Source organism: Mesoplodon densirostris, chromosome 14, assembly GCF_025265405.1.
Source record: "Mesoplodon densirostris isolate mMesDen1 chromosome 14, mMesDen1 primary haplotype, whole genome shotgun sequence".
In the NCBI taxonomy this organism is placed as follows: domain Eukaryota; kingdom Metazoa; phylum Chordata; class Mammalia; order Artiodactyla; family Ziphiidae; genus Mesoplodon; species Mesoplodon densirostris.
The window spans coordinates 17,953,020-17,978,412 of record NC_082674.1 but is presented as its reverse complement, the minus strand read 5'-3'; the positions used below and the strand labels follow the sequence as shown (position 1 = coordinate 17,978,412).

Here is a 25,393-nt window from a genome sequence, read left to right as displayed (position 1 = left end):
CTTACTAATTTATTCAGCTATACAGAAATAATCTGAATAATCAAGCCTTCAGGATACAAACTGGAAAATCTTTACTCAACAAAGGCAAATAGCCTGAGGCGCCACTTGCGGTGGGGCGGCCGCAGGCGGCTGCGGTGACTCATGGGGCCAGTGCAAGGGCGGGGGCGGCTGCCGGACTGCGGCTCGGGGGCGGTGGCACGCGGCCCCGCACGGGGCCCTTATGCACGGCACCTGGGACCGCCCCAGACATGAAGCGCTACCTTTGGGAGCACTACCGGGAGGCGAAGAGGAGCACGGAAGAATTGGTTACTTCAGTTATGAGCAACTGTTGCATCCAGATGCCATCTTCTCAAACAATGAGACGAGCCTGTCGGACATTGAAATCTACGGCTTTGATTATGATTACACCTTGGTGTTTTATTCCAAGCACCTCCACACACTGATATTTAATGCCGCTCGGACCTTCTCATCAACAAACGCAGGTATCCCATGGAAATCAGGAAGTATGAGTATGACCCAAACTTTGCAATCCGTGGACTGCATTAGGACGTGCAGCAGTCGGTCTTGATGAAGATCAGTGCTTTTCATTACATCCAGCTGGGAACTGTCTACAGAGGCCTCAGCGTGGTCCCTGATGAGGAAGTCACTGAAATGTACCAGGGCTCCTACGTGCCTTTGGAACAGATGACCAACTTTTATGAGAGTTCCCACGGAAACACCATGACATCATGTCCGTGTTCATGGACATCTTCTCCCTGCCCGAGATGACCCTGCTGTCCTGTGTGAACGAGTACTTTCTGAAGAACAACATCGACTGTGAGCCTGTGCACCTGTACAGAGACGTCAAGGATTCAATTCGGGAGGTGCACACCAAAGGAATCATGGACAGAGCAGTTGAAGCAGATATTGAAAAGTACATCTGCTACCCTGAGCGGACCCATGCAGTGTTGGCCAAACTGGCTGATCATGGCAAGAAGATGTTTCTCATCACCAATAGCCCCAGGAGCTTTGTGGATGAAGGGATGAGGTATACTGTTGGACAAGACTGGAGGGACCTGTTTGATGTGGTCATTGTTCAGGCGGAGAAGCCAAACTTCTTTAGTGATAAGTGGAGTCCCTTCCGAAAGGTGAATGTGAAAGGTGTCTTACTCTAGGATAAAATCTACACATTGCAGAAAGGCCAGATTTATAAGCAGGGCAATTTATATGAATTTTTGAAGCTTACTGGATGGAGGGGATCCAAAGTGTTGTATTTTGGTGACCATATATACAGTGACCTGGTGGTCTTGACACCAGCATGGCTGGTGAATGGGTGCAATTATCCTGGAATTGAGATCTGAGCTCAGAATCATGAACATGGAACAGTACATTCAAACAATTACCTGGCTACAGACCTTGACTGGGTTATTGGAGCAGATGCACGTTCACAGAGATGCAGAGTCACAGCTGGTTTGGCAGGAGTGGAAAAAGGAGAGGAAGGAGTTGAGAGAAATGACCAAAGGTTCCTTCAGCACCCAGTTTGGAAGCTTGTTCCGCATAGACCAGAACCCCACGCACTTCCTGCGGCGCCTATCGCGATTTGCCGACATCTATGTGGCATCCCTGAGCTGCCGCCTGAGCTATGACATCAGCTACATGTTCTACCCCTGGAGGATCCCACTGCAGCACAAACTTCCTGCCTGGTCCGACAGGCCCCTGGCCACCAGGCTGCCACTCCTGCAGGAGGCCCAGGCCAAGTAGCCAGTGGCCCAGCCACACTGGGCGCGAAAAGCCAGGACCAGCGGCGGCCCCGCACTGGGCAGACTTTGTGTGGATGTGACTGTCGCTTACAGACATGCCTTGTGATATCTGTTTTGTACATTATGGAGGATACCCCCCAGCTCGTGAAGACAGGAGCTAGCAGCCCACGGGGACTGCCTTCCTGTACCTGTGGGGCCAGCGGCTGGCTTCCTGTCAACACCCTGTGATCAGCCTTCTTGTTTACTAAGGTACCGTAACTGGTGTCAGATTTTCTGGGATGGGGAGGCTTCTTGATACCATCTCTGGATTCCAGCAGGTGACGTTTTGAAACTCTTCTTGACTCCTCCATGGAAAATGCATGGAAAAACTGAACATTCACAGGCAGTGCAGGGGCCCAGTGATGTGCACCTGTGAACTGCTCACAGAAAGCTGATGCTTGAGCGAGCGCTCCGATAGCATACCACGATGTTAGCGGCAGAGACGGTCCCCTAGATGACAGCCAGTTCCCAGATATCTTCTGGTACTAGGGCTTTGGCACTCTGGTGCCTCACTTGAAAGCAGATTCAGCCTCTCTGGAAGTCTTTCGTGAGAAAGAACAAGAGAAGTTGCAAGTCCTTGGCCTCGATTGTCCTCAGTATCCGTTTTCTGTGTCCTGCCCCCTGCAGGGGAAGGACCATTGTGCCCCAAGTGATGGGCAGGTTCACTCTTTTCCCCAGAAAAGGAGGGCAAAGAGAGAAGAGCTTCTGGTTAAATTCCAGCCAGCAGAACAGACTTTGTAGAATGAGGCTGCGAGAAACGAACAGGTCAGAAGACAAACGCCGGTGCATTTGTTGTTCGTCTCCCAGGACTTTATTTTACCTGAAACTGTTACCCGTGTATTGCTTGAAGGTGATCATTGGAGGATGGGAAATGAAACCAAAAAAATGTCCTTGTGATGAAGTGCCACGCCGTGACCCCTACCGGGTGTGTTACAATCTTATTAAAATGTGTATTACCAGGGCCTCCCTGGTGGCGCAGTGGTTAAGAGTCCGCCTGCCGATGCAGGGGATACGGGTTCGTGCCCCGGTCTGGGAGGATCCCATATGCCGCGGAGCGGTGAGCCATGGCCGCTGGGCCTGCGCGTCCGGAGCCTGTGCTCCGCAACGGGAGAGGCCACAACAGTGAGAGGCCCACATACCGCAAAAAGAAAAAAAAAAAAAAAAAAAAAAAGTGTATTACCAGAAAAAAAAAGAAAAAGAAAAAAAAAAGGCAAATAAAGAGCAAAAACCGTTACCTTTGAGGTCTTCTTCAACTGGTCAAAAGGAATAGATGTTCTATAAGTGCTTGAGAACCATCACAACTTTAGTTCTTACTATTGCATGCGATTATTGCTTATTTGCCTTAAGTATTTGATATTTAAGTACTTGACATGTTGCCAACATGGTCAGAACCCTATCACCCTTTTTCATACTTCATCTCTAGTAGCTTTCATGATCTAGTTGTCTTAATGGAAAAGCCTGGTCATTCTGTGGAATCTCTTTTCCTGTCTTGGCCTTTCACGCAGCCTTTGCTCTCTTGTGAAAATGCAAAGATCTCGGGTTTAGGAAACACGGTCATGCTTGTCCACGAGGTAGAGAAACACTACTTTGTACTCGGGCAATCAGACTGTAAAAATAAAAATGGGAGAATCAAAGAGGAACAAATGAAAGGAACCTTGAAATACTATTTTCACATCTACTAAAAGAACAACTGTAAACAAACAAGCAGCAATAGTTCTCATCCCTGCTGATGCTATGATGAAAGTGGTTTTTGCTTGTGGCCTTATAAGTTTCTAAAATTATTTGTGATAGCAAAATGGAAGTACTGTGCCTTGCGAGGTCTGAAAAATGTACATTTGATTAAATAATTCTCCGTTTAGGAATTTATCCAAAGGAAATAATTTGATGGGAGAAAAAAATGATGCCTGACCCATATATCAACCCAGAATGAGCTAAAATAGCATTAAAATAGAAAGCTAATTAAATGTACACCATTAGGGGAATTGTATAAAAAAGAAAAGAAATTTAGTGGAATACAGACTTCGGGGACTTCTTAGGTAGCATGAGAATTAGCTTTAGCTACCTGTGCTCAGCACCTATGTTTACACATCCCGTTTCCTCCTCTATCACCCCTCCAGTTGTTCTAAGCACCATTTAACAAACTATACCTTTCATTTATTTTCTTCATTTTTTGTCTCCCTTAACAAAAGCGACCCCTTGAGTGCAAGGATTTTTGCCTTTTTTCTTCACTGTTGTTTTCTCTGTGCCTAGAGCAGTTCCTGGCACATAGCAGACACTAAATAAATATTCATTAAACAATTTTAAAAACTGAATGCAAATATACTCAGTAAGGCCTTTTTAGTAGCCTGATTTTGATTCTGTTTCACTTTTTGCTTTTTATTTAGCCATTTAAAAAAGTTTGTTCATTCAGCAAATATTTACTAAGCCCTGCTCTGAGCCAGGCATTGTAATAGGTGCTGGTTCATAGACATGACCCAGACAGTTGTGATCCTGTAGCATCATGGGGCTCACAGTCTGATGGAGAAGAGGGCCCTGGAGCCAGAATCACGAGGGAGACGAACCGGGAGGAGAGGGTGCTATAGGGATGTACGACAAGGGGCTTCCCCTCCCTAGGGATTAGAGAGCCTTAGGGATCAAAGCCTTGAGGGGTGAGGAACAGCTTACTAGGGGAGGATGTTCCAGGCCTGGCGGACACACACGTGAAGGACCTGAGCCATAATTCTGGCACTTCCGAGGCCAGGAGGGCCGAAGTCGCTGTGGTTGGGGTCATGCCCACTGAGGGGGGCATCGTGCATACGCTGAGAACCTGAAGGCGGACTGGAATGAGGAGGCCCTGAACCCTCTTCAGCACTTGGGTCTCTATCTTGAGGGCGATGGGAAATTATTGACAAAATATAGATATAACAGAAGAATGATCTGGTTGAACCTGAAGTTTGTAGAAATGGCTGTGGTTCCATATAGAGCATGGGCAGGACGCATATAAGACTGGAGAGAGCTGGTCCCAGAGGGTAACACAAGCATGAGCTGCAGGTCCTGGGTCCAATTCCTATTGTGTTCTTCGATCTCCCCTGGATAAAAGAAATCTCTGTTCTGTCTGCCTCATTGAGTGGATATAAGAGGTGCTGTGGTTATAAGGCTGAAAAATGCTGTTAATGTGAGGTGTGGTTTATCTTTTTCATCTGACCTGGTCAAGGAGAGCATGAAAATGAGGAGAAGGTCTGTATTGTCTCAGTACTCATATGTGAGCTGAGAAATGGGCTTATTCTCACTGATAGTCCATCTGAAGATAATATGAAGACATTTGTTTGAGTCATACTTTCAATTCCTTTGATCAGTTTTCACAGGCTTAGTGATGCGGTACATTAAGTGATCTCTGTTTTCACCATAGAGATTAATTTGGTAGCAGAAACAGAGGCTTGCTATGGAATTATGAAGATGCGAGTGGTTGCACAGTTCTTCCCGCTGTCCCACAAACAGGCCTGGGCCCTGGCAGCAGGTCCTGAGGGAGGCGGTTTCCCTGTGGAGTGCCCTAACTCCAGGGCGGGATGCTGGCTGCTGGTCCCCCCCTCCCCCGCCCCTTCTCCATTTCTAATCAGTTCTTCGCCTGCTGCGGCTTGGGGCCCAGCCTTTCAATTATTCAAGAATCAGAAAGTATTTGTTGCCTGATGCAGGATTTGCTTTTCTTCAACAGAACAAAACCCTGGTAGGTGAGATTCACCACCTGGGGCAGCGGGGTCTCTGGATGCTTGCAGGTTGCCTTCAGAGGGGCAGTTGCTCTGGGAGGGGGTTCGGTTCAGACAGCATATAAAGTGGATGGAAGAAGGGAAAAGAGACAAACAGATGAATAGGGAACATCCTGATTTTGCCTTCTATTTGTCCAGCTAGAAAACTAGAGCATGCTGAAATATACAGAAACCTCAGGCGCTGGTTGAGTAAAGAGGCAGCTTTGCAGGGAGTGGTGAGAATTCCGGTTCCAGCCTAGATTCTGCTGCTAAACTGTCCTGTGTCTCTAGGAAATCATCTCTCCTCTTTGGGCCATCGTCTCTTTACCTGTGAAATGAGAAAGATGGATTATTTGATCTCTAAGATTCCTTCACTTCTGTGACTTTTAATTTCAGAGTGATGTTCAGATCTTGGTGCCAGCCCTTACTACATCCTCTGCTTCGGATGGAGCTGGTGCTGTTATAATCTCTTCTCTTCATTGTCATCCATTTTCAATTCTTTATTCTTTCTTTCAACAAATGAGTATTGAGCACTTGGTGTGTACCTGAGGGAACCCCTCCAGGGAATCCTAGACTGTGGGTCTTGTGTGATACAGCCGGATTATGAAGGGCAAGTTAGGTATCACTTGTCTGATGGCTTTCTAACTAGACTCTGAAGACTGGTTTACTTCTAGAAGCCATGAGACCTACTCATTTATGCATCTATTCATTCAGCAAACATTGACCGAGCATAAACTATAAGCCAGGTGGCATATAAGGGAAAATCAAACTTGAATCAGGTCAAGGGCTTGCCCTCAAATGTACATGGTTTTGTTGATAAGACTGATATATATTAGGAAAACTATAATGCAGAGGGATAAATGCAAAAAAATTTATAGGCACTGGAAATTATGAGAGCACACAGGAGCAGCATCTCTGAATACTGACCAGGGAACCAAGGCACACCTCTCAATAGGGCCTGGGATCTATATTATGTATATATGGGATCTATATTATTTATATATAATTATGAAATACATTTGTATGAAACAAAATTCAGAACATTCTAAAAAGAAAATAAAGATTAATAGTTATCTCATAATTCAGAGAAACTAAATTTTTTTTTAAATATATAATTTTGGTATACCTCTTCAAGGTATTTTTGATGTCTTTTCTTTCATTGTTTTGTCCAAAAAAGTCACACATAAATACTGCTTTGTAAGTTGCATATTCATTTGATAATATATCGTTGACTTTTTCATATCATAAATAATATTCTACTTTATTATTTTAAGAGCTGTGTATCATATTCTATTGCATAGATGCCCTTTTATTCTTTTAGCTAATGTCCTATTGATGGATTTGGGTTATTCTAAGTTTCCAATATTATAAACAACATTGTGATAAACACGCTTCTCCTTAGGACAAATTCTTAGAAGTTGGATATCTAGGTGAAAGGATATTTTAAATATTGACACACATTGCCAGATTGTGCTTTAGTTTAAAAGCAGAGTTATATGTGTGTGAGTGTATGTGTGTGTATGCACTCACAAATGCACCTGCATTTGCTTTAGCTAATATTAACTGAGCACTTACTATATTCCAGATGTTAGACTAAGCACTTAAGATACATTATGTGATTTAATGATTGTAACATTTCAGCCCCAGCAGAAGTCCATATAGTCGTTAGAAGAGATACTTTAAGGAATATAATCCAGAAACACATTTTATTTGCTAAGCCAAGAAACTTAGTAGTATTTGGAAGTAGAAGGGTAAGCATATAAAATATGAGAGGGATAATAAAATCTTGGTTTTAGCCTTGCTAAGATGTCAGTCTTAGCCATTGGCCACAGTCCATGACCTGTAAACTTAAATCCAAATGGAGAAGTTGCCCAACAAGAGTCTATGCTTGCTTCCGTGATGCACATCCAACTTTGCAGTAGTCCAGGGCATTTTTAGTTCTCTGTACCAGCTGATGTTGCTGCAGTGTTTCCTAGAAATAGGGAGACCCTAGGTCTTGATTTGCCCAGGACAGTCCTGGTCTATGCCTGTTGTCTTGAAGTAATTATTAATTTTGCATCCTTTCATTCTCAAAAGTGTCCACTTTGGAAAATAATGTACTTTGAGGAAATGTGTTACAGACTGGGCAGGGATTGCTGATGAGACTGAGTAAAGTTCGGGCAGTGAGATCACCAACTCCTGCCCCTTCCATTACACTATAGGTCAGGCATCTCTTTATCTTACTTTCTAAAGAAAGTCACGTCCCCTGAAGTGCACTAGGATATCTGGTTTCCTCACTTACCCAAATAATAGCTGACAATCACAGAAAAAGCAAAGGTATCTGTGTAGTGAGAATTAGTGTGTTCTATAATAAAATTCTTGCCTTTGTCTATGGGAAACATTCTTATTCAAAGCCTGTCTTCTCTTCTTTTACTCACAGACCTCCAAAAGCTTGAGTATCTTATTTCCCACCCACAGGTGATTAAAAGGATAGGTTACAAAGAGAAAGAATGCCTAAGGCAAACACTTTGGCATGAGCAAGCAGTGAAAGTGGCTTATATGGGAGAGAAAAGATGAAAGCTTAAAAGGAAATGCAAGAACTGCCATGCAGGTACAAACAACCCAGCGCTCTGTAGAGAATCCATGCAGAGGACAGTAGAGGGAGTTCGTAATGATGACCTTGAATTATCAAGAAAATGTTTCGTTGCATTTGGTAGGCTGCATTTAAGAAGGTACGGTAGCATGGAACATTTTAGACCAGATCTCTATCTAAGATACTTCATATTACTTACATTAGACTTATTAGAGGTAACTCTTCAATAAACACCTTGATTATATGGAATGACTTAACCTTCTGAGAGTCCTGGGTGGCTAAGAATCTAATATATAAAAAAAGTCAGTTAAGGCATCTTTTCTGCCTTCAATGACTTCAAATTCTTGTTGATATTATAAGTTTTCATGCTTCCTAGATGTCTTTGCATTTTAATAAAGGACTTTAAAAGACCAAAATGTCTTATAATCCTAAGGGAGTCAAGTTCCGGCAATATAATTCTAGGCACTGAGAACACAGGAGGAAAGTTTCAGGGGCCAAAGGATGTTTCTGGTTATCCGTGCAGAGAGTGCCAGCTTTTCTCTGTGTGAAGATAGTCCTGTAAAAAGGGTGATCTTCTCAGCTGCTCATGTCCTTGGGAATCATAAATCCCCACCTCTGAGGGACCCTCTGGCCCTGAACCATGTCCGTGAGACAAAGAACAGAGTGGGTCAAACATGCTCCTGGCTGAGTAGAAGGTGAAAGGGTCCCCAGGGCGACTGAGGCACTCCTTGGTACTAATCAGAAACAAAATTAGGAATCATTTAAGTGCCAAGTTGTCCTGAGCTCTGAGAGTCAAGACTGTTGGGGTTCTGAGAATTCTGGCTGAATATTCAGTAGGTTTCTGCTCATTAATTCCATCCATGGTAATGTTTAAAGTGTAATGAAAACTCAGTGCAAAAAATTAGAAGACTTTCAGCTTTTCATAGTTATCCCCAGGACACGCCAAATCTAAAACAGAGGAAGCAGAGATGGATGAGGCCCCCTCCTCTGCTTTGTTGCTCTCATTGGTTCCCCTGCAGGAAACTCAGCCTGGAATGTGGAGGAGCTCCCTGAGGAGATAAAGGCTCTAGATGGGAGGAGGGGCCCTCCCCCTTCCAAGGGTCAGTTCACCCTGTTACCTAAACCCTCTACTCCAGTGGAGTAGATCTGAGGTCTGGGACAGTCACTTAAATCTGTTGAACTGTGATGTGTTCCTGCATGTTGTTCCCAAATGTAATTCAGGTTTGCATTTCCCTGACCAAAGCTTGGTGCCCCTCCCAGAATGTCACTAACCCAATACTTACTCTTCCTCTGGGAGGGAGAACCTTGGTCTCCGTATCCAGGCAGGAAAGACAGCCACTCAGGTCCAAACAGCTCTCCTTTGACTCCACTTGGCATTTCTGTGTTTTCGGAGTATTGGTTTCTCAATGTCTCCGGCTAGAGGAAAATAGACAGCAAGGCCATAAGTAGCTGATTCAGATATTCAGGGACCGAATAAACCTCATCATCCCAGTCTTGGGCTGAGGCAGTGAAAGTGACTGCTTCCTGTACATGGTCTCAGAGGTACATGGACATCTTCTTTTTCAAAACAATATTTTCTGTGGTTAATATTTATAATTCCCTATTAGATAGAGGTTTATTCTCCTGTGGCCTGTGTGGGTTCACCCTCTCTGCCTCATCAATCATTGCACCGCTCATGTGCTGGGACAAGATGTACAGAAGGAGGGGTCCAAGTGGTGATGGGGACCCTGGGTACTAAGAACTGGGAAGGCACACCCCAGTACAAGAGGAATGCTGATGACAGCAGAGACACATTTTACTTCTTAATTTCTGGTGTGTGTCTCACACAGATTCCATTCCTTTCCCCCGTGTGTTATGAGCTGAATTGTGTCCCCCCCAAATTTGTGTGTTGAAGTCCTAACCCCCAGTGCCTCAGAGTTTAGAGTGTGATTGTACTTGGAGGTAGAATCTTTTTTTTTTTTTTTTAGATATTGGGGGTAGGAGTTTATTAATTAATTTATTTATTTTTGCTGTGTTGGGTCTTCGTTTCCGTGTGAGGGCTTTCTCTAGTTGCGGCGAGCGGGGGCCACTCTTCATCGCGGTGCGTGGGCCCCTCACTATCGTGGCCTCTCTTGTTGCGGAGCACAGGTTCCAGATGCGCAGGCTCAGTAGTTGTGGCTCATGGGCCTAGTTGCTCCGCGGCATGTGGGATCCTCCCAGACCAGGGCTTGAACCCGTGTCCCCTGCATTAGCAGGCAGATTCCCAACCCCTGCGCCACAAGGGAAGCCCCAGAGGTAGAGTCTTTAAAGAGGTACTTAATTAAGTTAAAATTAGGTCATTAGGATGGGTCTTAATTCTATCTGACTAGAGTCCTTTTAAGAGGAGGAAATTAGGACAGAGACATGTACAGAGGGAAGACCATGTGAAGACACAGGGAGAAGACGGCCGTCTACAAGCCAAGGAGAGAGGCCTTCAAAGAAGCTACCCTGCCAACACCTTGACCTCAGACTTCTAGCCTCCAGAACTGAGAGAAAACACTTTTGTTGTTTAAGCCACTCAGCCTGGGGTACTTTGTTATGGCGGCCCTAGCAGACTCATATACCCTGCATCACATCACCTCTGCTCCACCCTCCGACACACACTCACCAACGCACCCTACTGTCATCACGGTCTCCTGGGAATAAGGTCGTTGAGTGTGGTTTACCTTATGTCACCTGACCTCAAAGTACTACTTTAACATCTAAAGATGTACTCAGAAAGGCCAAACTTAAAGTATTTTAGGTTTTATCTAGCTCAGGCATCCAAAAGTCAGTTGCTATGAATAATAACAAGGAAGCTCAGGAAATTAAGGGGAGAGAGGCTGACCCCAGAGTGGGAGCCCCAGAAACAGGTGTGTTTTTATTTTTTTTTTATATTCTGCTTTTTTCATTGAAATACACTTGATTTACAGTATTGTATTAGTTTCAAGTGTACAATATAGAGATTCAATATTTTATAGCTTATACTCCATTTAAAGTTATTATAAAATAATTGGTAAATTTCCCAGTGCTGTGTGATGTATCCTTGTAACTTATGTATTTTATACACAGTAGCTTGTATGTCTTAACCTCATCCCCCTATCTTGTTGCTCCTCCCCTTCCCTCTCTCCCCTGGTAACCACTAGTTTGTTCTCTGTATCCGTGAGTCTGTTTCTGTTTTGTTATATTTATTCCTTTGTTTTATTTTTTAGATTTCATATACAAGTGATAACATACAGTATTTGTATTTCTCTGTCTGACATATTTCACTAAGCATACTCTCTAGGTCCTTTCGTGTTGTTGCAAATGGCAGAATTTCATTCTTTTTTATGGCCAAGTAATATTCCATTGTATATATGTACCACATCTTCTTTATCAATTCATCTCTTGATGGGCATTTAGTTTGCTTCCATATCTTGGCTATTGTAAATAATGTAGCTATGAACATCGGGGTGCACATATCTTTTTGAATTAGTGTTCTCATTTTTTTTTTTTTTTGGCTATACCCAGCAGTAGAATTGCTGGCTCATATGGAAAAAGACCATAAATAACAAACGCTGATGAAGATGTGGAGAAAAGGGAGGCCTAGTACACTGTTGGTGGGAATGTAAATTGGTGTAGCCACTGTGGAAAACAGAGAGTTTTTGATGTTTCTTAAAGAGTTATTAACCACCATCCCCAGGCCAGAGAAAAACCTCAATCTAGACCTAGGATGTAGGGAGTTCTAGAGTCCAAGGATGGGCCAAGGTTAGTTAGAGCCCTTGCCTAGCTCCAACAGGAAGCAGGGTGTGCTATCTCCCAGGGAGAGCTCAGGGTGAGACTATAAGTCCTGGTGGATGGGCACTGAGACTCAATGTATGTACACACACACACACACACACACACACACACAATGGTAGAAGACTGGGACCTGCCTGAAGCAATCACAGAGGCCCTTGTCACCTGTCCTACCTGACTGTCCTTCCCAAGGTGGAAGCCCAGACAGCCCATCCCTCTGTGTAACTCATTTCTACATCATCTACACTTTCCAATAAGCTCTTACTCTATTAGATTGCTTCCTGGAAGAGCCAAATATTAAAAATCACTGGTCAGTCAGTGCTTTATTCTGTTATTCACCAAACTGATTTTTTAAGCTCAGAACCAATAAAGCTGTGACTGCGAAGAACGGATATGGATTTCTCATTCTCACACACTCATATATAATAATAATAAAACTTTATTAAACAAGAGACATGTTGTTTCAGGGAATTTTTCTTTCCCTTCTCCAGTGCCCCAAGGCTAAAATATACAATCTTATTAACTTCCTGGAAGAAATACTCCCTTCCCTTGGTGAAAATGCTGAGCATTCATCTTTTTGGACCTCGAAAATGAGACAGGCCTTTGACATGAAGGTAGCTGGGCCACAGTTCCATCCAGGGAAATCTAGGCGAGTGAGTCTGATTAGGAGATGCCCAAGGAATCTGCGTGGAGTCCAAGAAGCCTTTTGGAATAAATCCTCCTGGATGTCCTGGGCCAGGAAGATAAGGACAAAGGATCTGATAGTAGGTTGGCACAGCAAGGCATACCAGATCTGAGGGGACTGGACCTATCATTTAGTTCATGCTCCTGCTCAATCATTCAGGGGACTGAGGCACAAACAGGGGCTGTCAGTTACCTAGTCACACAGAATAGCTGATGCAGCAGGAAACAGAAGACTGTGTCCTGTTCTGGGCTCCTTCTTCCTTTGTCTTCCACCCCACAGTCCTGGATTGATCTCAAACTAAGCAACTTCATTTGCAATTCCTCCATCTCCTGTGAGGTGGCTTCAAGCTCCTCAGGGAGATCAGAGCCATGTTTTGCCCTCCCATCTCGGCCCACAGCAAAAGCAAGAGCCACACCACTCACACCGGCTGGGGAGTCAGTCAATATCCGCCAGAATCTGTTGAGGAATAAACAACCTCCACCAGGTGGTGAATAAGGTCAGGACTCAGCAATCTAATTCATGGGATTCCACATGACTATGGACAATATCTGCTCCAGGGAGGACTGACCATCAGTGAGAATCCTGAAGCGGCCTGATGATGGGAGCTGCAGCCCTGTTTTCCTGGGCCAGAGCCTGTAGGTGGGGAAAAGACAGGGATGCAGGCTGTCACCAAGGGTGTCTAGATCAGAAATTTGTCAATTCCTCAGGCAAGGCTGCCTCTGGACAGCCAGGGGATTACCATTAGTTTGGGAGGATGGAGGAGAAGATCCAGGACTAACTGAGGGGGTGATGACCACTGAGAGACACAGCATGAGGATCTGGACTCCAAGGCAGAGGAGGGCCCCACGTGTGATGCTCAGCTCCACCCAGCTCTGCAGAGCGGTGTCAGGATTTGGGTGATCCTCACGAGTGAGTGGCTGTTATGGACTGAACTGCATCCCTCTGAAGGTCACAGGTTGAGGCCCTCACCCCCAATGTGACTGTATTTGGAGATAAGTCCTTCAGAGAGGTAATTACGGTTCCATGAGGACATAAGGACGGGCCTCTAATCTAACAGAACTGGTGTCCTTATTAGAAAGGAAAGTGACACCAGAGCTTGCTCTCGCCACATGCGCACCCGGAGCAGAGGCCGCAGCGAGAAGACATCGTAGGAAAGCCAAGGAGAAGAGCCTCACACGAAACCTGCTGGCACTTGGTATTGGGCTTTTGGCCTCCAGAACTGTAAGAAAATAAACTTCTGTCGTTGAGGCCCCCCAGGCTGGGATGTTTTGTTATGATAGTCTGAGCAGAGGAATACAGGGCTGATGGTCTCCAACTGGGGGAGAGCAGGAGTTCAGGCAGTGCCCAGGCAACTGGGGCTCAGGTTCTTGTCGCTGCCTCCAGCGGGGCAAGTAGCCTCTTTTTGTGAGTCTTAGCAGACTGGAACAGCCCTGGGCTCCTCATGCACTGATACTCTGTGTTTTTTCCTTTTCTGTGGTCCTAAAAACAAGACACGTCCCTGTGTTTTATCCTTTTCTGTGGTACTGAAAACAAGACATGTCCGTGTCATTAACTGGGGTCTTTCCAGGAAAATGGAAGAAGGATCGAATGACCTCTCATGGCCTTTGTAGCCGTAGGACTCTAACTGTAGGAAGAACACAGGCAGAGATTTATCTTCGAAAAGTTTCAGTGGGATTTTTAAACTGCAACATTAGAAATCTTTTAACTCCAGAGCAAAGGAGCAACAATGGGCTAATTATGAATATTTACATATGTCTCAGATTATATATTCCAGATACTGTTTGGTGAAACCAAATCAGGTGACTGTCAAATACACATGGTGTTCAGCAGAAGTTGTCTAGATATTTTCGCTGCAGAGGAGATAGTTCTAATACACACAACAGTTGCAAAGCATCGGACAAATTCCCTTGCCCACCCTCCTGCCCACCATTAGCAGAGTTAATGTGTAGGGATCCTGCCAACGTGTCTCTCACTCCCACTCAGGCAGTATCAACAGCCGAGCTCTGGACCCTGGGTCCAGTGTCCACCCTCAGCCGCTCTGCCTGCTGCATTTCCCTCTAGATCCCATTTAAGATCAAACACCAAATGTTGTCCAAGCAATTACTGTGCACTCAGCTTCTGCTTTGCTGAACTGTGAGCCATCGACTGAAATGACCTCTGAGGTTACTTCCAAGCTGAGAGGCAGGGGAGGCTACAAGAACGTGCATCCTCAGAGCGCTCAGGTGGTGCCCCCTTCAGGAAGCCTCCCTGACTGCCTAGACAATGGAAGTGTTCACTAAGCTCTATTAATTCCCTTTCCTCCTGCATATAGAGATAGACTCTATTTTCCTACTTCCCCTTTGTGGAAATGCTGTCCATGTGACAATAGAATGTGGGTGGGAGTGATGTACGTCACTTCCAAATTTGGCTCCTAACGCCTTCACTTTTTGCTTGTCTGCCAGTGGGAGAGGGAGAAACCAGTGTAAAATGCCAAGGTCCTAGGAGATGGTGGGATCCACTATATCTGAAAAGCCTGGATGCCTTAATGAGTATGTGGAGCAGAGTCCCCCTGCCCCCCACCACGTTAGACGGTGACAAGAGTGAGAGATAAACCTGTATTGTGGTGAAGTCACTGAGAGCTGGAAGTTGTTTGTAACAACAAGTAGCCTGTCTAGACTAATACACTGATTGACTCGCAAGTTGAAAATAATAGTCGTTTGATCTCTAACTGAACATGGCCTCAGATAGGAGCTTATGAACATGTGTAAACAATTTTCTAATACAGTAGTGCTCTGAAAGCAAACTGTGGCCTGACTCCTGAAAGCACGCTCCCGATCTGTTTCTTAACATCCTCTGCCCGGGCTGCTGTGGTGACCGTGAGGTGCTGTGCGAGAGTGTAAGAGAAAAGCTAACTCGTAATATTGCTGACCTGGAGAAAAAATTTCAAACATGCATATGGGCATTTTTGTTGCATCGTGTGAATTGTGTCCCTCCTTATTTCACCAGCATGTTCCCATCTCATCCTCCCAAGGATATCCTCCCAAAAGAAACTGAAGCAGCCTTTGAGCTGTATCTAGGACCATCTCCTGGGTAACCGTTGCACTGAAGATAGCAAACTCAGAGTGTAGGGTTTTAGAGATGGCCTCTGTGGCACTTTCCAAAACCTGTGGGGCTGCCCAGAGCTCAGCTGAGATGCAGAGATCTGATGCAGTGACAGACTAGGTCTTCCATCCACAGGCACAGTGTGGCAGAGAGGCCAGCAGGGTAGGGTCTAGGGCTGGGGGCCCAGACTCCCGAGATGCACTTCTCCTATTTAATCGGGAGGTTCACAAACAGAGGAATTCATAGCATTCTCAATTATTCCCTTGCTCAGCTGCCTCCCCAGTCTGGGCCTTGGCATCTCTCGCCTTGGTATAAATCACATTCTATCAGCATAACTGCAGGGCTTCGGGGAGCATTTTGGAATATGAGGATGTTAATGCACTGGGTTTTGTTCCGAGCCGTGAGCCACCTCTTGGGATTTGGGGATCTCTCTTTTAAATCCAGAAGCACTAATGAGCTAGTAAGGGCTCCTGACCCGCTTGACTCATCCCCTCGCTCCTGGGGCTGCTCTGAGCAGTGGAACCAGCCATATCTGCCCTGCACTGCAGCCAGCCACAAGCCTGATACAGCCACGGCTTTCCATGCAGCTGGTTCTACCCGGAGGCATTCAAACTGCAATTTCTTGTTCCTTTTTTTTTTCTTTTTTTTTAAATTACTAACTACACCTAAAAGTACTTTGCACATATAGGCTCTGGGTGAATGTTTGTGGTTATTTTGATGGCAATTGCACTGGTGTCCTTTATCACAGGGTTTGGCTACGAGCTGTTCTCTAATTCTATCCCCAAGCAAAAATTATGCTGGGATGCCAAGGAGATGGTCCTTGAAAGGTGAGGGAAATAAGGGAAGACACATACTGACGGGCAGCTGAATGTCATTTAGCTTTTTAGCCAGGTCTGTCTCTCGGTGCCCCAAATTTACATTTACCCACTCAGAAAAGCCTCATACAACACTTACTATGCATCGGGGGTGGTTCTAAGTGGTTTACAAATGCTTACCAATTTACCATTCTGTACTATTTCTTATGCCCATTTTATGAGAAGAAACGCAAGACAACGGAGAGGTTAGGGAACTTGTCCAAAGTCACAGAGCTAGTAAGTGGTGGTACCGGGACTTGAAGCTGCAAAGTCTGGTTCCAGGGGTCACACACTTAATCACTGTGCTGTTCACTCCTGCGTGGTTACCTCTGCCTCCAGAACAAGGCTCAGATTGTTAGTGCTATCTAGAATGTTGTTTTTCCTCTTCTTCACACTTCTAAATTCTAGCTCATCTTTTAGGACTGACTTACAACCTAGTTCCCACAAGAAGCCTTCCTGAACATTCAGCGCCATGCTCCAATAACACAGTGGTTCAGAGCATGGCATTTGGAGTTAAACTGTAGAAGCCTAGTTCAATACCCAGCCCTGCCATTTACTAGCTTTATCACCTTGAATAAGTCACTTAACTTCCATGAGCTAAGTTTTCTTATCTGTAAAATGGAGATAAATGCTGCATCTACTTCACAGGGCTGTTCAGAGGATTCATTGAATTACCATATCCAAAATACATGCTTGACTTATGCTGCATGCTATTTATACGTTTTATTACAATTATTGCTATCATTATTATTAGCATTATTTCAAATTCTCCTCTCCTAATGCTGTTGTGTCACAGTTCTATTTTCCTTGTCTATCTTTATTTCCTACAAGATTGCAGGATTATCTACTCCTCTTAAAGATTGGTTGTGCGTGTATATATATATATTCTCTGGCACTTAGACTGGTATACGGCAGATAGTAGACACTCATTTAATAGCAATAATTAATTAATGAGTTGGAGGTACCTAGTATTATAGCCCCAGCCACAAGGATTCAAAAATCTCTTTCTCTCCCACTGAATTGCATATAAATATAAGTCATAGGTCTTCATTGATTTTGGAGTGGTGCATCTCAGGGGAAACTGAATGTCATAGTTTAAAGAAAACCAACTCTTAAATAAATTAACAGGCACATTCATCAACTGGGGTGGTTCAGTTAAAATAGGGCACAAACTTGGTGGGATTTAAATATCCATAGTCCGTAGAGAAGCATCAGCCTCCAAGAATATGTGGCTCCTGATGTCATCGTCTTAACCTTTGCTTTCTAGTCTTGTCTTCAGAGGCAGCCACTTATTTACAATGGAGATTCTGCAGATAGACCACGCCAGGTAATCGAGAAACAATTTGAAGACCAGTGTCTTATTATCACTCGAGGGACACAACAAATAACCACTTACAGAACCTTCTCTACTATTTGACTATTTAGGTCCTCAGGTTCATTGACTGCAGAATATCTTTAAGGAATCATTCTGAAGTCAGTAAGTCTCCATGACTTACAAGGAGTCTGGAATCTATTGAAAGGCTCTAGGTGTGGGGTGGACTAGGTCTCTGAAAGGCAGATGCCTGCTGCTCCCACTGCAAATAGGGACAAAAGTTTAACTCAGCACAAGGAGATGAACTCAATTTAAAGGGGCAGGGTCTCCTGCAGCCTTCTATGCACAACTTCTCATCATTTAGTATTGTTTTGGGATGTTAGCCTTTGGGAAGGAGGCAGGGGAAGAGTTATGGACGACAGAACCTACTTTTCTTAGGAAGGACAGGACCATAGTATGTTCATAAACATGCTCTGGTTCCCCAGGGTACTCTTTCCAGAGCGCTGGCATCCTCTCCCATCTCTGTGGTTCTCAGTAGGGCTCCCAAGAGCCATGATAAGGAAGATGAAGCACCAGGAAACAGATGTGATGCCAGTGCTTCAGTCCCACTACCCTCCATGCCTTACTTCTCAAAATATTTCCTACCTGCTTTCACATAGAACCCTGTATAGCTTGAGATTTTTTTCTTCCTGTTCAGGGACAGGTTTGGGATGAGTTGGTACATCATCTCATACTTTCCTGGTTGCCCTGAATAAACTATATGTTGAATGGCATCCCACAGATTGCTTAGCTTTTCTTTGTCCTTCTGGCTTGGGCAGTGTGGAGGAAAGGAGAAGACTGGATAGGCTCAGGGAAAGGGAAGTAGCTAGTGCTTTTGTAGAAAAGCAGTCACCACCCTGGGGTGGTTGTACTGGGGTTGCTGTGTGTGTAACTTGTGAGTCGTTTCCCCAGTCCTTCTAAAACCACATTCTCCATAACCCTTCTAGGGCATGCTTAGTATTGTGAACGATCGTTAAGAACATCCTTTTTCTTGTTACACCTCAGCACCTTCTCCATAACATTACACCTTCCTTCACACATTTTATTTCATTCAGTATTTCACACACAGTATAAATCACCACCTCTAATCATCTCTCCATTTGTTTCCCGTGTCTCCATGTCAACCACCAGAACTCTGGTCCAGTTCTCATCATTTCACTCTCAGATGATAGGGGTTCAACTGGACATTCTGCCTCTCTGCTCCAGTTATTCCATGCTCCCTGACAGGTTCATCTTCTTAAGTCACTGCCTTGCTTAAGAAAATTCAAGGATTCCCCATTGTCTACTAAAAGTTAAGCTTAGCCTGGCTTTTAAAGCCCTCTAGAATCTGGCTCTAATCTTTCTTTTCTGGGAGTCCCTGATATATACTTTACATAATTTTTATCATTCCCAAATTTACCCCACACTTGTGGCTCTTTGCATTACTACATAACATGCTCTCTTCCTGCAATGCCCGACACCCTCTTCCTTGCCCCATCTGTCAAGCCACTTAATTCATTTGGCAAAGAAGGAGTGCCTCCTCCTCCTCCAAGGTCTGCTCTCTTCAAGAACCTGGCTTGTTTTAACCACTTCACATCTGTCTTATTTTCAGAGATATGAGTGCCTTCTGCCTATATTACTGGACCATTAGCTTGAGGCCTTATGAAGCATAACATCAGCTCTGTCACCCCCCACCCAGATTCTTTCCCTCTCACATCAGTATTTACTTGGGGCCAGGATTATAATGTGTTCCATAAATATTTTAAAAATACATGATCTAAATTCCACCTTTGGGAACTAGATGATTGGGGTACAATCCTTTGCAAAGGAAAAGTAATGTGCGTTTTGTTGTCAGTATTATTGTGGGAGACACACCTTAAGGTACCAACTCCTGTTGGAATCTTCCTTTACCTGTGGTGACCCTGAGTGGAAGGAAGGCCCGCCCACCCCTGAGTGTCAGGAGGACAAGTCACCTTGCTCTCCCTCACCTTCTTTGAAGGCACTGTTTCCTCCGCTTGGAATTCTCTTCTTTTCCTTGATATACTCTTTCCCAGCCTTCAACATTAATAGCAAGTATTATCACCCTAGTGACTCTTTACCAGACCTCATCTCTCCATTGCCACTCTATGTTATTTAAAACAAAAATGTAAATGTAAAGGTTAACACAATTGCCCAGTGCATATGTGACCTGATTGTTTCGGGAATTTAAATCCTTCCCCATCTGTGGACCTGTGGCTTGCCTTGAACTGGTCCTCCATGCTGCTTTCCCATTGTCAGGGAGAGGTGCAAGCTCTGAGCATCTCTCTATCTCTTCCTCCACAGAATGTGCTCGCATTCTGGCTTTCTCCACTCCCATGTGTGAGAACCACATTGCCAAGGCAAAAATGTGTGCTTATTCTTTGGTCACCCAGGATAATGTATAGCCTTAAGACATTTGAGCCACTGCCTTGTCCCCCACACCTGACACACAAGTGTGTAGCCTTTACTCCTCTGAATGGATCATCTCTGTTACTCCTCCCACCCCGATACAATATACTGTATCATTTCTTCAAGGGCAAGGGTGCTGTGCTTTATTTGCCTGTTCCCTCATTGCTGATCCTGGCACCCAGCCCTGAAGTGGGCCTCAGAATCTGTTCATTTCTTGAATGAATGAATGAACTGAATGAACACCAGCCAGATACTTTCCTAACCATCTTTCTTCATCTCAATTTGTGTGCTCAATCTTAGCTGCATGGCTATATATGTATTCCTAATTAAGGAGCACTAAGTAGGTCAAGTGATGGAAAACAATGAACAAATCCAAAAATTGTATTTTGATTTAAGCTTCTCATTCTTTATATAGTAAGGTTCTCTATCCTTCTGTAAAACTTTCAGATGTTTGTGGGGAAGCATAGAGGCCTTGTGATGGTTATATCCCAGAAACTCTTCCTAAATCTAGGTCTCAGGTTGCTTTCTTCCTTGAAGCAGGATCTATCAACTCAGACTACCTTTGCCTTCTTTTTACTGTCCTTATCCTCCTTATATCCCTTGGAATTCTTCAATGTCAGAGTCTGTTTGACTCTTACTGATTAACACTACAGGGAAAATGAGGAAACAGATAATAAATATGGGTACATTATAAAAGCTTAAAAACTCCAGCCATGTCTGCAATTCCATTCTTTGCCTTTTTGCTATGGTAACTGGCTGAGGGAGGTAGCATAGCCCAATGGTTGCTTTGAATCGCAACTCAGCTGCCTGGAGGAGGGACTTGGGTAGCCGGTGTGACTTCTGTGCTCTCAGTTTTACCATCTGTAAAAAGGGGACACTAAATCCGCTTCTCAGGGTGGTTTGTAAGCATCCCATTGGATGACTGATACATGTTTGCCCTTAGTCCAGAGCCTGAGACATCATTACCGCTCAGATCATTGTAATTAACATCACTGCTGCCGCTCTCGCTGGAGTTATTGGCAACCGTGGTAGGCACTGGAGCTGGTATAACTTTTCCACTGCAGGCGTGGCACTCCCTGAAATTCTGCTCCTTCCTCAGACCCATTTTTGAAGGGGAGCTTTATTTGCCTTCTCAGCAAGACTTAATGAGCTGAGTCCAGAAAACTCAAGCCAAGGAGAAGGGAGGCAAAGGGAAAAACCAGTCTAATGCAAGGATAAATACAAGTTGGTTTTCTTGAGAAGGCCTCTAGAAGGATCTCAGATACTCAGAATGAACCATAGGTGAACAGCCATGCAATTTCTTTATTTGACTGAAAATTCTTTGGGCAGGATAAAAATTGCTAAGGTTCGATGTTCTTATCAACCTGAGTGTTTGGGTTCTCTACTCTAGGCACCTGACTCCTGACACCCTCCTTAATGGCAGAACAAGAGCCCAGACTTCCCCAGATATCAAAGATGAAACAATAAACTCTTTTTGAATGAATAAATAAATGAGTGAGTGAATGAATGAATGAATGAATGCATACATGAATATAAGAAAGACAAGGCCCCTATGGCAGCCAGAGCTGTCTAGATACAGTAATCCCAAATCCACACCTCTAGCATTTCCTAGGAAGGACAATATATATGTAAATAGAGCCATCACGTTGAGAATGTCAGGCCTCAGAGGGTTCATCTGGTGCTTACAAAGGCCACTTCACATTTCTCCATGAAATTCCAAAACTTGACAGCTTTCTTAACAGTGATGGTGAGGAATAAAAACTTCAAAAATTACGCTATTTGAAAAGTAAACTGTTTACAGTTCAGAGTAAAAATTCTGAACTTAACTACTTGGCAGCTATAAAAATGTAACCTGATGACACAACAGTGATTTAAAACGTAAGTAGACCTTTGGGCATGCAGCTAAGGGAGCAGACATCCCCACCCAAGCCTAGTTCTGTAGGAACTTAGCCCTTGCAGGGACAGGATGGGACCCATGCACTCCTGGTCACTGCCTGGACTGGGGCTTAAACTACCTAAGCTTGCAGATGGTGACTCTACCTCCAGCCCCTTACTCCCAGGGATATAAAGGAAGCACTACAAATGCATGCCCTAAGATACATTTTCACGAAGGAAGTGTGCGCTAAATGCAATCTATGTTAATAAGCATATCAGATGTTCCTTAAAAAGTCATATGTGATCTCCAGGAGTAAAAGGTCGTGTGTGAACTGCGCTGTGCTTTGTGCCCACTATGTGTCCTCGTTCTGAGTATTAACTGAATCTAGACCTTGAAATGTGCATATGAACGCATATGAACACACATATACTCTCAAGCTCTATGCCTTAAAAGTATATTTAATTCAATAAACCTTGCCCATTACTGTTTAATTTCATAGGATGGAGACAACTAGGCAAGACTCCTTGGTATGCAGTGGTCAGAACGATCCTCACAGCCCTACTAGACCCTCCTTAGCTGTGGGCATCTGGTGCCCCAGGGCCTGGCAGTATGAACTGGGGTTGGTGCCAGGGCCTGTGGAGCCACTGCTGTTCACAGTTTCCCTGATAGGAGCTGGCAGACAGTGCCTGGGGTGGGGGTAGGACTAGATGACCTCTAAATTCCCTTCTACTCTTAAGATACTGCCACAGCCTTAGAAGCCATGACACTAGTATTCTACAATATTAAACTCTCATCCCTAGCTATAATTCTGAAGCCTCTTTGTGGGTCTCTTCTACTTTTTTCAGAAGACCAGTCCAAAATGGGTAGTATACAGATAGAAATGTGATCCATCAGTTTTGTTCTTGTTTTTTTTTTTCTCATTCACCCAGTATTCATATAATTATGTGAAAGCACATGATCAAATATAAAGCTCTTCATACACAAAAAGTCATACACATTTCATAACTTCAGTCAAAACACTCAGAAGTTTCAGGCAGGAGTAAGCCAAGCTTAATTTTTAGAGGAATATCAAAGCCAATAAAGCAAACCAAGGAAGCTGCCTATGTATATAAAATTTTGGGCACAATTGGGTTCAATTCAATTCAATTCAAGAAATTGAAATGTTGAGTTGTGTACTAAGTGTTGGCCCTCTGCTGGCTTTCTATTCCATACGAAAGGGGCTTGTTTGTTTTTAGGGGTTGATACTACACAGATGGTTTTCATAGAGATGGTGAGAGGTAGATCAGAGCAAGAGCACAAATAAGCAGTTTTTCATGTAATAATCACAATTATAAAAATGACTAAAAAGTTACCATTTACTGAGGGCTGATCATATGCAAGGGCTTATGCCACACCAAGCATTATATACGTGTATGAACGTTTATATATATAATTCCCAATCTTTACAATCAACAAAGGTAGTTATTCTTACCTCCTATTTTACGTATGAGGAAACCAAGTCATAGAGAGGTTAAATTACTTGACCAAGGTCACCCAGCTATTAAGTGCTGAGCCAGATTTTGAAAACATAATGGTCTGACTTCAAAGCCAGCAGGCTCTACATTACATCTACATTAGTCTACATTTTACCACCTTCCATAATGGCCATTAATACTTGGCAGAAGGGATGAGGGAGGGGCCCAACCTGGCTTGTGGCTCTTGGTGAGAGTGGCTCACCCTGTGCTCAACCCCTCGTGCCACACCTCCCCACACCACCTAAGCTAGGCATCTCTCCTTGTTATTTCTCTAAACAGGTCAGATGTGTGATCCAGACAAGAAGTGTAGAGACAGCTTTTGAACCTGGCTTTGAGCTATGTTCAATACTCCAAGTAGTCAATTTAGGTCAAGTATTTTCCAGCCACCTTCACAGTCTTTCTTTCTTCTATTTAAGTCATTTTGACTACAAATGCAACCTCCCTGATCTCGAGTCTATCAGAAGCTCTGATTGTGGCCCATCTACCCTGCAGCTTGGTTCCTGGTCAGAGGGCAAAGCTTGCCTGGAAGTGAGACTTTGAAATGACACTTGGCTTGGTTCCCTGAAGTAAGTCACATGCTCTCAGCCCTCTAGTCCTTCTCCTACTGTTGGAGCCACCCAAGGGGAAGCTCATATGAAAACAGCAGGTTACTCCCCATCAGCAAAGATACATCTTTGCTCGGCTGGTCTGGCAGCCACAAGCAAGCTGTGTTTTATTCGTGAACATCCTTCTTGTTTCAGCAGATAATGGACTCTAGTTAGGAGACAACATAGTAAACACAGCATAAACAATGGGATGTGTATCTGGAATGAGTCTGCATATAAATAAGAGTGCTGGGAGCCAGGGAGGTAATAAGTCAGGAATGCAATGGAGAAAGGTTATTAAAAGAGGAGCTTGTAGAAATCTGCAGCAAGGCTGAAAGCTTGGAGCATTTCTTGATTACAGAAGGACCAAAGGCAGCAGCCTGTCTTATCTGTGCTCTCACTAGCTGAGTTCCCGGACATCTCGCTTAAAATCCTGCTGTTACTCTCTTTGTTCAATTGTAAAGCTGAGATTTTATACACTTAAAAAAAAAGCTCTAGGGCTGTTGTGAAGATGTGTGCACGAAGCTTTATGAAAAAAGCTGATATGGCTGTACAAATGGAAGGTTATATGATTCTTAATTTTGGATAGTGGCTGAAATTACTCTTTTATACATCTAAGCCTTCTTGTTGGTTGAATATCAAGTGAAGTTATCTTTTCTCAGAGAAATCTCTCAGGGATTTATCAGGCATAAAAGGAATCAAAAGTATTTTCCACTGTGTTATAGTCAAAACAGGAAGATCCTTTTTATTAGTCAGCATATGGTCAGCTATGCTGCAATAACAAATAAATCCTGCAACCCCATTGGCTTAATAACAATAACAGAAAAGAGGATGTTCATATCTTTCTGAGGCAACACCTAGTGTGTCTTGGGCATTTCTCCTGGGTCTCTATTCACACAGTGAATTCTAAGTCCTGGGCTGCTTCCACAACTTCTTGCATTGCCACAGAAGGGAAAGAAAGGGCTGGATCCTATGATGAAATGCTTTTAATAGTCAGGCCACAAAAAGGTTTATCACTTCCACTCTTTTCCATTATTCAGAATCCAGTTCATGGCCCCAACCCAACTGCAAGGGAGGCTGTGACATGTGAAGGAACCCATGGATGTCTTGGTGGCCCTGTGTCTATCTCACCTTTCTTAAAGTTAGCATTGGCTAATGAATACACAGGGGAGTCTTGTAGTCATGGAAGAGACTAG

At 44.0% G+C, this 25,393-nt stretch overlaps 1 pseudogene; it reads left to right on the top strand.

The window, feature by feature from the left end:
• Window positions 1-552: 552 nt before the first annotated feature.
• LOC132501988 (5'-nucleotidase domain-containing protein 3-like) lies at window positions 553-1,740 on the top strand (annotated as a pseudogene).
• Window positions 1,741-25,393: the final 23,653 nt, after the last annotated feature.